General features: G+C 48.4%; 1 protein-coding gene and 1 pseudogene across 1 annotated transcript in view; one reads left to right on the forward strand and one right to left on the reverse strand.

Annotated features, from left to right (window-relative positions):
* The window catches only part of LOC139254513 (zinc finger protein 585A-like), a 101,984-nt gene that overhangs the window by 16,145 nt on the left and 73,080 nt on the right, over positions 1-12,759 (forward strand). The window lies entirely within an intron of this gene.
* The window catches only part of LOC139254511 (zinc finger protein 850-like), a 73,137-nt pseudogene continuing 61,257 nt past the window's right edge, over positions 880-12,759 (reverse strand).

Consider the following 12,759-nt stretch of genomic DNA (forward strand, 5'->3'; position numbering starts at 1 on the left):
ATTCTAACTCTGATGGAAAGCTATGAGGCATCATTTTATTGTGACCCCTATCAGAGAGGCTTTTAATGGCTTTAATAAACTGGCAATAAGATTTTTATTTTAAAAATTGGAACGTGGTGAAAAACGCCACGAGCGCTGCCACAAAACTGACTGAGAAATCAGCGCCCCTGCCACAGGACTCAATATCCACCCCCTCCACCTCTGGTGCACTGTGTCTGCAGTATGTACCCTCTTACAAAATGACCATGGTCAGGTCGTGTGGAGTCAAAGGTCAGGTAACAGAATGGATGGAAATATGGCAACAAACTGCCCTCAACTTCAACAAATGATTTCTGTTTTGCAGCCATCTTTCCATCCATTCTGCTGCCTGGCCCTTCACTCCACACGGCCTGACTTGGTCATCTTGTAGATCTCATATACTGTTGTGGATAGCAAGCTGGTTACAAAACAGGAAACAGAGTAGGGATTAAGAGTAGCTACTCGGAGACTGCCAATAGGCGGGAGATGGTGTTCCACAGGGATCGGTGCTGGGACCACTGTTCTGGCAATAGGTGGGAGGTGGTGTTCCACAGGGATCGGTGCTGGGACCACTGTTCTGGCAATAGGTGGGAGATGGTGTTCCACAGGGATCGGTGCTGGGACCACTGTTCTGGCAATAGGTGGGAGGTAGTGTTCCACAGGGATCGGTGCTGGGACCACTGTTCTGGCAATAGGTGGGAGGTGGTGTTCCACAGGGATCGGTGCTGAGAGCACAGTTCTGGCAATAGGTGGGCACTGGCGTTCCACAGAGATCGGTGCTGGGAACATTGTTGTTCACCATTTACATAAAGGATTTGGACTCGGGAATCAGAAGTACAATTTCCACATTTTTAGATGACACAAATTGGAAAGTAGATTTAATACTGAGGAAGACTGTGACAAAATGCAAGACATTAATAAGTTTCAGAATGCGTGTGTAATTGGGAAATGAATTTCAGTACAGATCAGTGAGAGGTGGTGTGTTTTGGTAGGAAGAATAAGGAGGCCACATTCTATTTGGAAAATAGGAGTCTAAATGGGGCAGAGGAGCAAAGGGATCGAGGGGTACAGATACACAAATCACTGAAAGTAGCGACGCGGGTTAATACGGCCATTTAAAACAGCAAACAAGTACTGGGGTTCATTTCTAAAGGAGCCTTCTGTTCCGTGCCCAGGAGCTCTGAACCATGGAAGAGAGCGGCTGGGACTCATTTCTTACACACCTCAAGATTAACCCGCACGGTGACTTTGTGTCAGTGCAGAGAGACGAGGAAAACCAAAGTGCCGTTTTCCCCTCTTAGTGTGGCCCTGAAGAATTGTGTCCAGGCTGAGGTTCTGTTCCCGCTGTACGATCCTCTGTCAGAATGAACATGGTTCAGTCCTGCTTGTAATTAAGAGCAGCAAAAACAGCAGAATCCATCCCCTGCAGTCACTTGTGAATTCGCTGGTGTGCCAGCAGGCTGGATGAACGAGTAAATCCCTTCCCACACTCAGAGCAGGTGAACGGCCTCTCCCCAGTGTGAACTCGCTGGTGTGTCAGCAGGTTGCATGACTGAGTGAATCCCTTCCCACACACGGAGCAGGTGAATGGCCTCTCCCCAGTGTGAACTCGTTGGTGTCTCAGAAAGTCGGATGACTGAGTGAATCTTTTCCCACACACTGAGCAGGTGAACGGTCTCTCCCCACTGTGAACATGTTGATGGCAGCTCAGTTCCCCGGAACTTTTATAGCATTTCCTGCAGTCCGGGCATTTAAAAGGTCTCTCCCCAGTGTGAACTCGTTGGTGTATCAGAAGGTTGCTTGACTGAGTGAATCTTTTCCCACACACGGAGCAGGTGAACGGCCTCTCCCCAGTGTGAGTACGCTGGTGTACAGTGAGTTCAGATGATCGACTGAACCCAGTCCCGCAGTGAGAGCACCTGAACGGTCTCTCCCCACTGTGAACACGTTGATGGCAGCTCAGTTCCCCAGAACTTTTATAGCTCTTCCCACAGTCCGGGCATTTAAAAGGTCTCTCATCAGAGTGAACTCGCTGATGATTCAGCAGGCTAGATGACGAAGTGAATCCCTTCCCACACACGGAGCAGGTGAACGGTCTCTCCCCAGTGTGAACTCGCTGGTGATTCAGAAGGTCGGATGACTGAGTAAATCCCTTCCCACACTCGGAGCAGGTGAACGGCCTCTCCCCAGTGTGATTGCGCATGTGCCTTGATAGGCCAGAGATTCGGCTGAAGCCACGTCCACACACACAACACGTGTACACTTTCTCCCCACCGTCAACGGTGCTTTTTGCTTCCATATTGAGAGGCCGATGATATTCAGGTCCTGATGAATCGAGTGACTCTGTCAGATCTTGATGCAGTGTGCGATCTGAGCTTCCCGTCTGCAAATCCGCCCCTTCTAATACCCTGTAAAATTAATTTAAAACAGGAAAAAGGGAGTGAGAGAGAGAACCCACAAAGAGGCAGGTTAGAAAATTGAACAATGAATCTGCTAAATTGTGGGGCCGGCACTCGAACAAAGTGACCATGAAAACGGCCGGATTGTCGTAAAAACCCAACTGGTTCACTAATGTCTGACTCTGGCTGGGTTCAGTTCTACACTCACTGGTTCCCCTCTCTCTCCTTCTCCATCCTACAGCCCAATCATTGATAATCCCCTTCCCCACCCTACAGCCCAGTCATTGATAATCCCCTTCCCCACCCTACAGCCCAGTCATTGATAATCGCCTTCCCCACCCTACAGCCCAGTCATTGATAATCCCCTTCCCCACCCTACAGCCCAGTCATTGATAATCGCCTTCCCCACCCTACAGCCCAGTCATTGATAATCTCCTTCTCCACCCTACAGCCCAGTCATTGATAATCCCCTTCCCCACCCTACAGCCCAATCATTGATAATCCCCTTCCCCACCCTGCAGTCCAATCATTGATAATCCCCTTCCCCATCCTACAGCCCAATCATTGATAATCCCCTTCCCCATCCTACAGCCCAGTCATTGATAATCCCCTTCCCCACCCTACAGCCCAATCATTGATAATCTCCTTCCCCATCCTACAGCCCAATCATTGATAATCCCCTTCCCCATCCTACAGCCCAATCATTGATAATCCCCTTCCCCATCCTACAGCCCAGTCATTGATAATCCCCTTCCCCACCCTACAGCCCAGTCATTGATAATCCCCTTCCTCACCCTACAGCCCAATCATTGATAATCCCCTTCCCCATCCTACAGCCCAATCATTGATAATCCCCTTCCCCCCCCCACTACCCAAAACACGGTAACAACACCCCGCCCAGTGCCCAAAACACAGTCACACACACACACCCCCCCCATGTGCCCAATGTCCGTGTGTGAACCTCGACAGTGAGTGTCGACAGCTATTATTAGGAGCATAGGAACAGGAATAGGCCATTCAGCCCTTTGAGCCTGTTCCGCCATTCAATTAGATCAGTATTTTAACTCCGTCTACCTGCCTTGGTTCCATCGCCATTAATACCCTTGCCTAAGGAAATCTATCTATCTCAGTTTTGGAATTTTCAATTGGCCCCCAGCCTCCGTTTTATGGGGAACAGAGTTCCGGATTTCCACTAGGCTTTAAGAGCATAAGAAATAGGAGCAGGAGTGGGTTAAACAGCCCCTCGAGCCTGCTCCACCATTCAATAAGATCATGGCTGACGGGATGGCAGGACTGACATATGAAGAAAGACTGGATTGACTGGGCTTATATTCACTGGAATTTCGAAGAATGAGGGGGGATCTCATAGAAACATATAAAATTCTGACGGGACTGGACAGGTCAAATGCAGGAAGAATGTTCCCGATGTTGGGGAAGTCCAGAACCAGGGTTCACAGTCTAAGGATAAGGGGTAAGCCTATAGGACCGAGATGAGGAGAAACTTCTTCACTCAGAGAATTGTGAACCTGTGGAATTCTCCACCACAGAAAGTTGTTGAGGCCAGTTCGTTAGATATATTCAAAAGGGAGTTAGATGTGGCTCTTACAGCTAAAGGGATTGAGGGTTATGGAGAGAAAGCAGGAATGGGATACTGAAGTTGCATGATCAGCCATGATCATATTGAATGGTGGTGCAGACTCAAAGGGCCGAATGGCGACTCCTGCACCTACTTTCTATGTTTCTACCTCAGCTCCACTTTCCCGCACTATCCGCGTATCCCTTGATTTCTTTACTGTACAAACATCTATCGATCTCAGCCCTGAATATACTCAACGACTGAGCATCCACAGCTCTTTGGGGCAGAGAATTCCAAAGATTTACAACCCTTTGAGTGAAGACATTTCTCCTCATCTCAATCCTAAATGGCCGTCCGTTATCCTGAGACTGTGACCCCTAGTTCCAGACTCTCCAACAAAGAGAAACAGCCAATCAGCATTTGTGTAAGGAAGTGCTTCCTGACATCACCCTGAACGGCCTGGCTCTGATTTTAAAGTTGTGACCCTTGTTGTAGACTCCCTCACCAGAGGAAATCGTTTCTCTCCATCCACCCTATCTTTAATCTTAAACACCTCAATTAGATCATCCTTTAATCTTCTATATTTCTCATAATTTACAAACGTCATCACTAAGTACAGGACCATGGAATCACTGAAGTTTACAGTAGTGAAGGAGGCCATTCAGCCCATCGTGTCTGTGCCGGCTGACAAAGAGCTATCCAGCCTAATCCCACTTTTCAGCTCTTGGTCCATGGCCTTGTAGGTCGCGGCACTTCAAGTGCATAGCCAAGTTTGTTTTAAATGCTATGAGGGTTTCTGCCTCTACCACCCTTTCAGGCAGCGAGTTCCAGACCCCCACCACCCTCTGGGTGAAGAGATTTCCCCTCTAAACCTCCTACCACTTTAAATCTATGCCCCCTGTTTGTTGACCCTCTGCTAAGGGGAATAGGTCCTTCCTATCCACTCTATCCAGGCCCCTCATAATTTAATACACCTCAATTAGGTCTCCCCTCTCAACCTCCTCCCTTCCAAAAAAAAACCCAGCCTATCCAATATTTCCTCATAGCTAAAATTCTCCAGTCCAGGCAACTCCTCCGAAGCACTTATCGTTTTGAAAATTATTGCGTGGAGAGACCTATAAAAAGGCCCAGCATCCGTGAGTCGTCGGGAGTTCGTGGTGCGTCAGCCAGAGGCTCAGGAGGTGCGAGGAGAGGCCTATAAAAAGGCCCAGCCTCCGTGAGTCGTCGGGAGTTCGTGGTGCGTCAGCCAGAGGCTCGGGAGGTGCGTGGGGAGGCGGAGCTTGTGCAGCTACAGGGAGGCAAAAAAGTAGAAAGAAATCGAAAGGTGATGTCACAGCCAAGGGGGTAAGTGATTGGCTGGTGATTGGCAAGAAGTTTTTCTTTTTCTTTCTTTATCAGTAAGTAACCTTTTAACATTGTTGTTGCTCAATTAAGTTAATCTAAGGGTTAAATCATGGCAGGAGAGCTCGGACACGTGTTATGCTCCTCCTGTACTATGTGGGAACTCGGACACTTCCGGTGTCCCTGACGACTACTCGTGCGGGAAGTGCATCTGCCTGCAGCTCCTGATGGACCGCATTGCGGCACTGGAGCTGCGGGTGGATGAACTCTGGAGCATCCATGATGCTGAGAATGACGTGAATAGCACGTTTAGCGAGTTGGTCACACCGCAGGTAAAGGGTATACAGCCAGCTCGCGAACGGGTGACCAACAGAAAGAGCAGTGCAAGGAAGGTAGTGCAGGGGTACCATGCGGTCATCCCCCTGCAAAACAGATACACCACTTTGGGTGCTGTTGAGGGGGATGACTCATCAAGGGAAGGCAAGTTCACGGCACTGTGGCTGGCTCTGTTGCACAGGAGCGCAGGAAAAAGAGTGGGAGAGCGATAGTGATAGGGGATTCAATTGTAAGGGGAATAGATAGGCGTTTCTGCAGCCGCAACCGAGACTCCAGGATGGTATGTTGCCTCCCTGGTGCAAGGGTCAAGGATGTCTCGGAGCGGGTGCAGGACTTTCTGAAAAGGGAGGGTGAACAGCCAGTTGTCGTGGTGCATATAGGTACCAACGATATAGGTAAAAAACGGGATGAGGTCCTACGAGACAAATTTAGGGAGCTAGGAGCTAAATTAAAAAGTAGGACCTCAAAAGTAGTAATCTCAGGATTGCTATCAGTGCCACGTGCTAGTCAGAGTAGAAATTGCAGGATAGCTTAGATGAATACATGGCTTGATGAGTGAAGGGAGGGATTCAAATTTCTGGGACATTGGAACCAGTTCTTGGGGGAGGTGGGACCAGTACAAACCGGACAGTCTGTACCTGGCAGGACCGGAACCAATGTCCTAGGGGGAGTGTTTGCTAGTGCTGTTGGGGAGGAGTTAAACTAATATGGCAGGGGGATGGGAACCTATGCAGGGAGACAGAGGAAAATAAAAGGGAGACAGAGGCAAAAGATAGAAAGGAGAATAGTAAGAATAGTAAAAGTGGAGGGCAGAGAAATCCAAGGCAAAAAACAAAAGGGTCACATTCAGCAAAATTCTAAAGGGGCAATGTGTGTTAAAAAGACAAGCCTGAAGGCTCTGTGCCTCAATGCGAGGAGTATTCGGAATAAGGTGGACGAATTAACTGTGCAGATAGCAGTTAATGGATATGATGTAATTGGCTTCACAGAGACATGGCTCCAGGGTGACCAAGGCTGGGAACTCAACATCCAGGATTATTCAACATTTAGGAAGGATAGACAGAAAGGAAAAGGAGGCAGGGTGGCGTTGTTGGTTAAAGAGGAAATTAATGCAATAGTAAGGAATGACATTAGCTTGGATGATGTGGAATCGGTATGGGTGGAGCTACGGAATACCAAAGGGCACAAAACGCTGGTGGGAGTTGTGTACAGGCCACGAACTATAAGTAGTGAGGTTGGCGACAGCATCAAACAAGAAATAAGGGATGTGTGCAATTAAGATACAGCAGTTATCATGGGCGACTTTAATTTAGATATAGATTGGGCTAACCAAACTGGTAGCAATGTGGTGGAGGAGGATTTCCTGGAGTGTACTAGGGATAGTTTTCTTGACCAATATGTCAAGGAACCAACTCGAGAGCTGGCCATCCGAGACTGGGTGATTTGTAATGAGAAGGGACTAATTAGAAATCTTGTTGTGCGAGGCCTCTTGGGGAAGAGTGACCATAATATAGTAAAATTCTTTATTAAGATGGAGAGTGACACAGTTAATTCAGAAACTAGGGTCCTGAACTTAAGGAGAGCTAACTTCGACGGCATGAGGCGTGAATTGGCTAGAATAGACTGGCAAATGATACTTAAAGGGTTGACGGTGGATAGGCAATGGCAAACAGTTATAGATACATGGATGAACTTCAACGGTTGTACATCCCTGTCTGGAGTAAAAATAAAACAGGGAAGGAGGCTCAACCTTGGCTAACAAGGGAAATTATGGATAGTATTAGATCCAAGGAAGAGACATATAAATTGGCCAGAAAAAGCAGCAAACCTGAGGACTGGGAGAAATTTAGAATTCAGCAGAGGAGGACAAAGGGTTTAATTAGGAGTGGGACAATAGAGTACGAGAGGAAGCTTGCCGGGAACATAAAAACTGACTGCAAAAGCTTCTATAGATATGTGAAGAGAAAAAGATTAGTGAAGACAAACGTAGGTCCCTTGCAGTCGGACTCAGGTGAATTTATAATGGGGAACAAAGAAATGGCAGACAACTGAACAAATACTTTGGTTCTGTCTTCACAAAGGAAGACAAAAATAACCTTCCGGATGTACTAGGGGACCAAGGGTCTAGTGAGAAGGAGGAACTGAAGGATATCCTTATTAGGCGGGAAATTGTGTTGGGGAAATTGATGGGATTGAAGGCCGATAAATCCCCGGGGTCTGATTGTCTGCATCCCAGAGTACTTAAGGAAGTGGCCCTAGAAATAGTGGACGTATTGGTAATTATTTTCCAACAGTCTATCGACTCTGGATCAGTTCCTATGGACTGGAGGGTAGCTAATGTAACACCACTTTTTAAAAAAGGAGGGAGAGAGAAAACAGGTAATTATAGACCGGTTGACTGACATCAGTAGTGGGGAAAATGTTGGAATCAATTGTTAAAGATGAAATGGCAGCGCATTTGGAAAGCAGTGACAGGATCGGTCCAAGTCAGCATGGATTTATGAAAGGGAAATCATGCTTGACAAATCTTCTGTAATTTTTTGAGGATGTAACGAGTAGAGTGGACAAGAGAGAACCAGTGGATGTGATGTATTTGGACTTTCAAAAGGCCTTTGACAAGGTCCCACATAAGAGATTAATGTGCAAAATCAAAGCACATGGTATTGGGGGTAATGTACTGACGGGGATAGAGAATTGGTTGGCAGACAGGAAGCAGAGAGTCGGGATAAACGGGTCCTTTTCGGAATGGGAGCCAGTGACTAGTGGAGTGCCGCAGGGCTCAGTGCTGGGACCCCAGCTCTTTACAATATACATACATTTTTTGGATGAAGGAATTGAGTGTAATATCTCCATATTTTCAGATGACACTAAACTGGGTGGTGGTGTGAGCTGTGAGGAGGATGCCAAGAGGCTGCAGGGTGATTTGGACCGGTTAGGTGAGTGGGCAAATGCATAGCAGATGCAGTATAATGTGGATAAATGTGAGGTTATTCACTTTGGTGGCAAAAACACAAAGGCAGAATATTATCTGAATTGCGGCAGATTAGGAAAAGGGGAAGTGCAACGAGACCTGGGTGTCATGGTTCATCAGTCATTGAAAGTTGGCATGCAGCTACAGCAGGCGGTAAAGAAGGCAAATGGCATGTTGGCATGTTGGCCTTCATAGCTTGGGGATTTGAGTATAGGAGCAGGGAGGCCTTACTGCAATTGTACAGGGCCTTGGTGAGGTCTCACCTGGAATATTGTGTACAGTTTTGGTCTCCTAATCTGAGTAAGGACGTTCTTGCTATTGAGGGAGTACAGCGAAGGTCCACCAGACTGATTCCAGGGATGGCTAGATTGACACATGAGGAGAGACTGGATCAACTCAGACTTTATACACTGGAGTTTAGAAGGATGCGAGGGGATCTCATAGAAATATATAAGATTCTGACGGGACGCGACAGGTTAGATGCAGGAAGAATGTTCCCGATGTTGGGGAAGTCCAGAACCAGGGGATACAGTCTCAGGCTACAGGATAGGCCATTTAGGGCTGAGATGAGGAGAAACTTCTTAACTGAGAGAGTTGTTAACCTGTGGAATTCCCTGCCACAGAGAGTTGTTGATGCCAGTTCATTAGATATATTCAAGAGGGAGTTAGATATGGCCCTTACAGCTAAAGGGATCAAGGGGTGTGGAGAGAAAGCAGGAAAGGGGTACTGAGGTGAATGATCAGTCCTGATCTTACTGAATGGTGGTGTAGGCTCGAAGGGCCGAATGGCCGACTCTTGCACCTATTTCCTATGTTATTATTGATGAACTTTTCAAAGTGTGGTGCCCAGAATTGAGCCCAACCCTCAATATCTGAGGTCTAACTAGTGACTGATAAAGGTTGACCATAATGAGCTTGTTGTTGTGCTCTATACTGCTATTAATGCTTTAACAGATTGATCAGCTGATCCTGCCCCTCACAGATTTGTGGTCACCTTTAAATTGGACCATTTGGTTTAGAATGCCTCCCATTTTTCTCCTGCTTCCAGAATGCATTAAATGGGGTGTCCCTGGGAGCCCGCGGGCGGGCGGGACAACCCCGGGCTCAGCCTCTGGCCTGTTATTGGGCCCTGGGCCCTACACCAGGTGTTTATGTCACTCACCAGCCCCACTCGCGGCTCCAATTCCTGCCCCGCGCCGACAACCCACCGTCTCGTGTCCCGCATCATCCGGGTTCCACCAACTGTCGCCACCGCCGCCCGCGCATGCTCAGTGCTGGAGATCCGGGCTCAGCCCCGCCCACTGGGGGGGGATGGTGGCCGCAAGCCCCGCCCCTCGCACACTCCGATTGCTTGGAGGACAAACCGCCCGCTCGGTCCTCCAGCCCCGCCCGCTCGGTCCTCCAGCCCCGCCCCCTGCTCATCCCAATTGGACCGGAGCCGCCGTCAATCACCCGTGCAGCGTGAGCTGAGCATGCGCGGTGGGGCGGCTGTGTCTGAGGCAGCGGCTGAGAGATGGGCGGAGGGAGGGAGCGGGTTAATAAACCCCGCGGGGCCGCGGGCTTCACACACACCGAGTGTCCCGCCCGAGAGACAATACTCAGCATTATCCGCCTCACACACACCCGCTGTGGGCCTCCGGCCTTTCCCCGAGCGGGGGGGCAGCTCCGGGGCTTTCTCCCGGTGACAGGCCCCCCCCGGGGGGACAGAATGTTGTGTAGGATCTAGAATTGTCTGTTCTGTATCTCTATCCTGTATTTAAAGTAACAATGTTTGTAAGCACCATTTATTTGCCGGGTATTAGAAGGGGAGGATCTGCAGCTGGGAAACTCAATCCAAACATCGCCTCAAGATTTGACAGATTCCCGGATTGATCAGGATCACCTTCTCATCAGCCTTTGTAAAAACACCAATCACAGCGGGGAGAAACAGGACACATGTTGTGTGTGGATACACCTTCAACCAATCGTTCAGTCTGTGAGACCCGTGCACCCACCTGACTCAACACTGTAAATGTGGGCACAGTGGGAATGGATGGTGTTGTACATGGAAAGTGATTCAGTCGCTCATCTCACCAACTGACATTCGAGGAGTTAGATAACAGACTTTCTCCTGTGAATATAGAGCTGGTTTATTGGGCCGTGACGTGTTTACTTATTGATCTTGTTGACTCGAAATCTTTGCCAATTATTTGATGTGATTGGTTTACATGTGCATCTTTTTAAAAATATGTTTGCTGAGTGGATTCAAATACAAATTGAAACCAGATTTGCAGGCGTGATGCTCCATTCACATATCGAAGGTGAGAGAGATACTGTGGGGCACACGCTAAGTCCAGTATCTGAAGGTGATTAACAGACTGGGTTTTATGTTTAGTGATCCTGGGCGTGTTATCAACACCTTCCCTGGATACCAAGGCTAGATCAACTCTGGAAGGTATGGGAAACTGGGACTTGCCCCTGAGAGTAACCGAAGGTATAAGAACTAAAATAATCCAGAGTTAGAAAGGAGAAAAGGCCCAAAATGGAGCAGTCAGCAACAGGATGTCAATTAGTCTCTTATTTTGGATTCATCAAATATCGACACACTCTGTTATTTGAAAAACAAAATATTAAAATCCAGCCCAGTTATAGGGGTTATTAACATCAGCAGAAACAATCCCCAACTGACAGAATGAACATGATTCAGTTAAGATGTGATTAACAGCAGCAATAACAGAATAATCCAATCCCTGCAGTCACATGTGAACTCGCTGGTGTCTCAGCAGGTCAGATGATGTCATGAAACTCTTTTTGGAGTTCACCTGCAAAACATAAAACATTAAACGGTGCCACCCGACCTGGGTGACACTCCAGACATTTACAAGGCCCTTTTTTTTTTCCCCCCTTTGTTTTTTTTTTTGTGTTTTTCTTTTTTTTTTTTTTTTTTTTTGGGCACTAAAATCACAATTTTCCACAGTGCCCCCTATAAAAGGGAAGGGGGACACTAAAAGCACCGGCAATTAAAACAAATTAAACTTAAAAACGTAAAATCAAATTAAAATTTGGTTGCCGGGCGTGATCATGCACTCCAGTCCCTCCGGTGCCCACCTCTCGCGGAAGGCCGCGAGCGTACCGGTGGACACCGCGTGCTCCATCTCCAAGGACACCCTGGACCGGATGTAAGAGCGGAAGAGAGGCAGGCAGTCAGGTTGAACGACCGCCCGCTGCCTGGACCGGCTGATGGCACCCTTGGCCGTGCCCAGGAGCAGTCCTACGAAGAGGCCTTCGGACCTACCCGCTCCCCTCCGCACAGGGTGCCCAAAGATCAGGAGAGTGGGACTGAAGTGCAGCCAGAATTTCAGGAGCAGCCCCTTCAAATAATGGAACAGGGGCTGCAACCTCGTGCACTCAATAAAAACATGGAACACGGACTCCTCCAGACCGCAGAAATTGCAGGCAGCCTGGGAGTCCGTGAACCGGCTTAAAAATTTGTTGCACGGCACTGCTCCGTGCACCACCCTCCAGGCCAAGTCCCCGATGAATAGTGGGAGGACCCCTGCATAGAGTGCCCTCCATCGGGGACCTCCGCCTCCTCCGGACGGCAAGATGGTACGCCATGGCGTGTCCGGACGGCCGGCGAGGATGGCAAAGTTGAGGGTGTGCAGGAGCAGCCCGTACAGGAAACCCCTCCGCGCAGAACTGAAAGGCACGGAGGGGATTTCCCCGAGGCGGCTCAAGTTGTGAGGCGCCGGCCCCCGAGGGAGGTTCCGGGGTTTGGCGCCGATGAGGAATTCTCAGATGATGTCATGAAACTCTTTTTGGAGTTCACCTGCGAAAACATAAAACATTAAACCGTGCCACCCGACCTGGGTGACACGCCAGACATTTACAAGGCCCTTTTTTCCTTTTTTTGTTTTTTTTTTTTGTGTTTTTCATTTTTTTTGTGATTTTTTTTTTGGGCGCTAAAATCACATTTTTCCAGTGCCCCCTATAAAAGGGAAGGGGACACTAAAAGCACCGGCAATTAAAACAAATTAAACTTTAAAACGTAAAATCAAATTAAAATTTGGTTGCCGGGCGTGATGATGCACTCCAGTCCCTCCGGTGCCCACCTCTCGCGGAAGGCCACGAGCGTACCG

Source organism: Pristiophorus japonicus, unplaced genomic scaffold (genome assembly GCF_044704955.1).
Source record: "Pristiophorus japonicus isolate sPriJap1 unplaced genomic scaffold, sPriJap1.hap1 HAP1_SCAFFOLD_557, whole genome shotgun sequence".
In the NCBI taxonomy this organism is placed as follows: Eukaryota; Metazoa; Chordata; class Chondrichthyes; family Pristiophoridae; genus Pristiophorus; species Pristiophorus japonicus.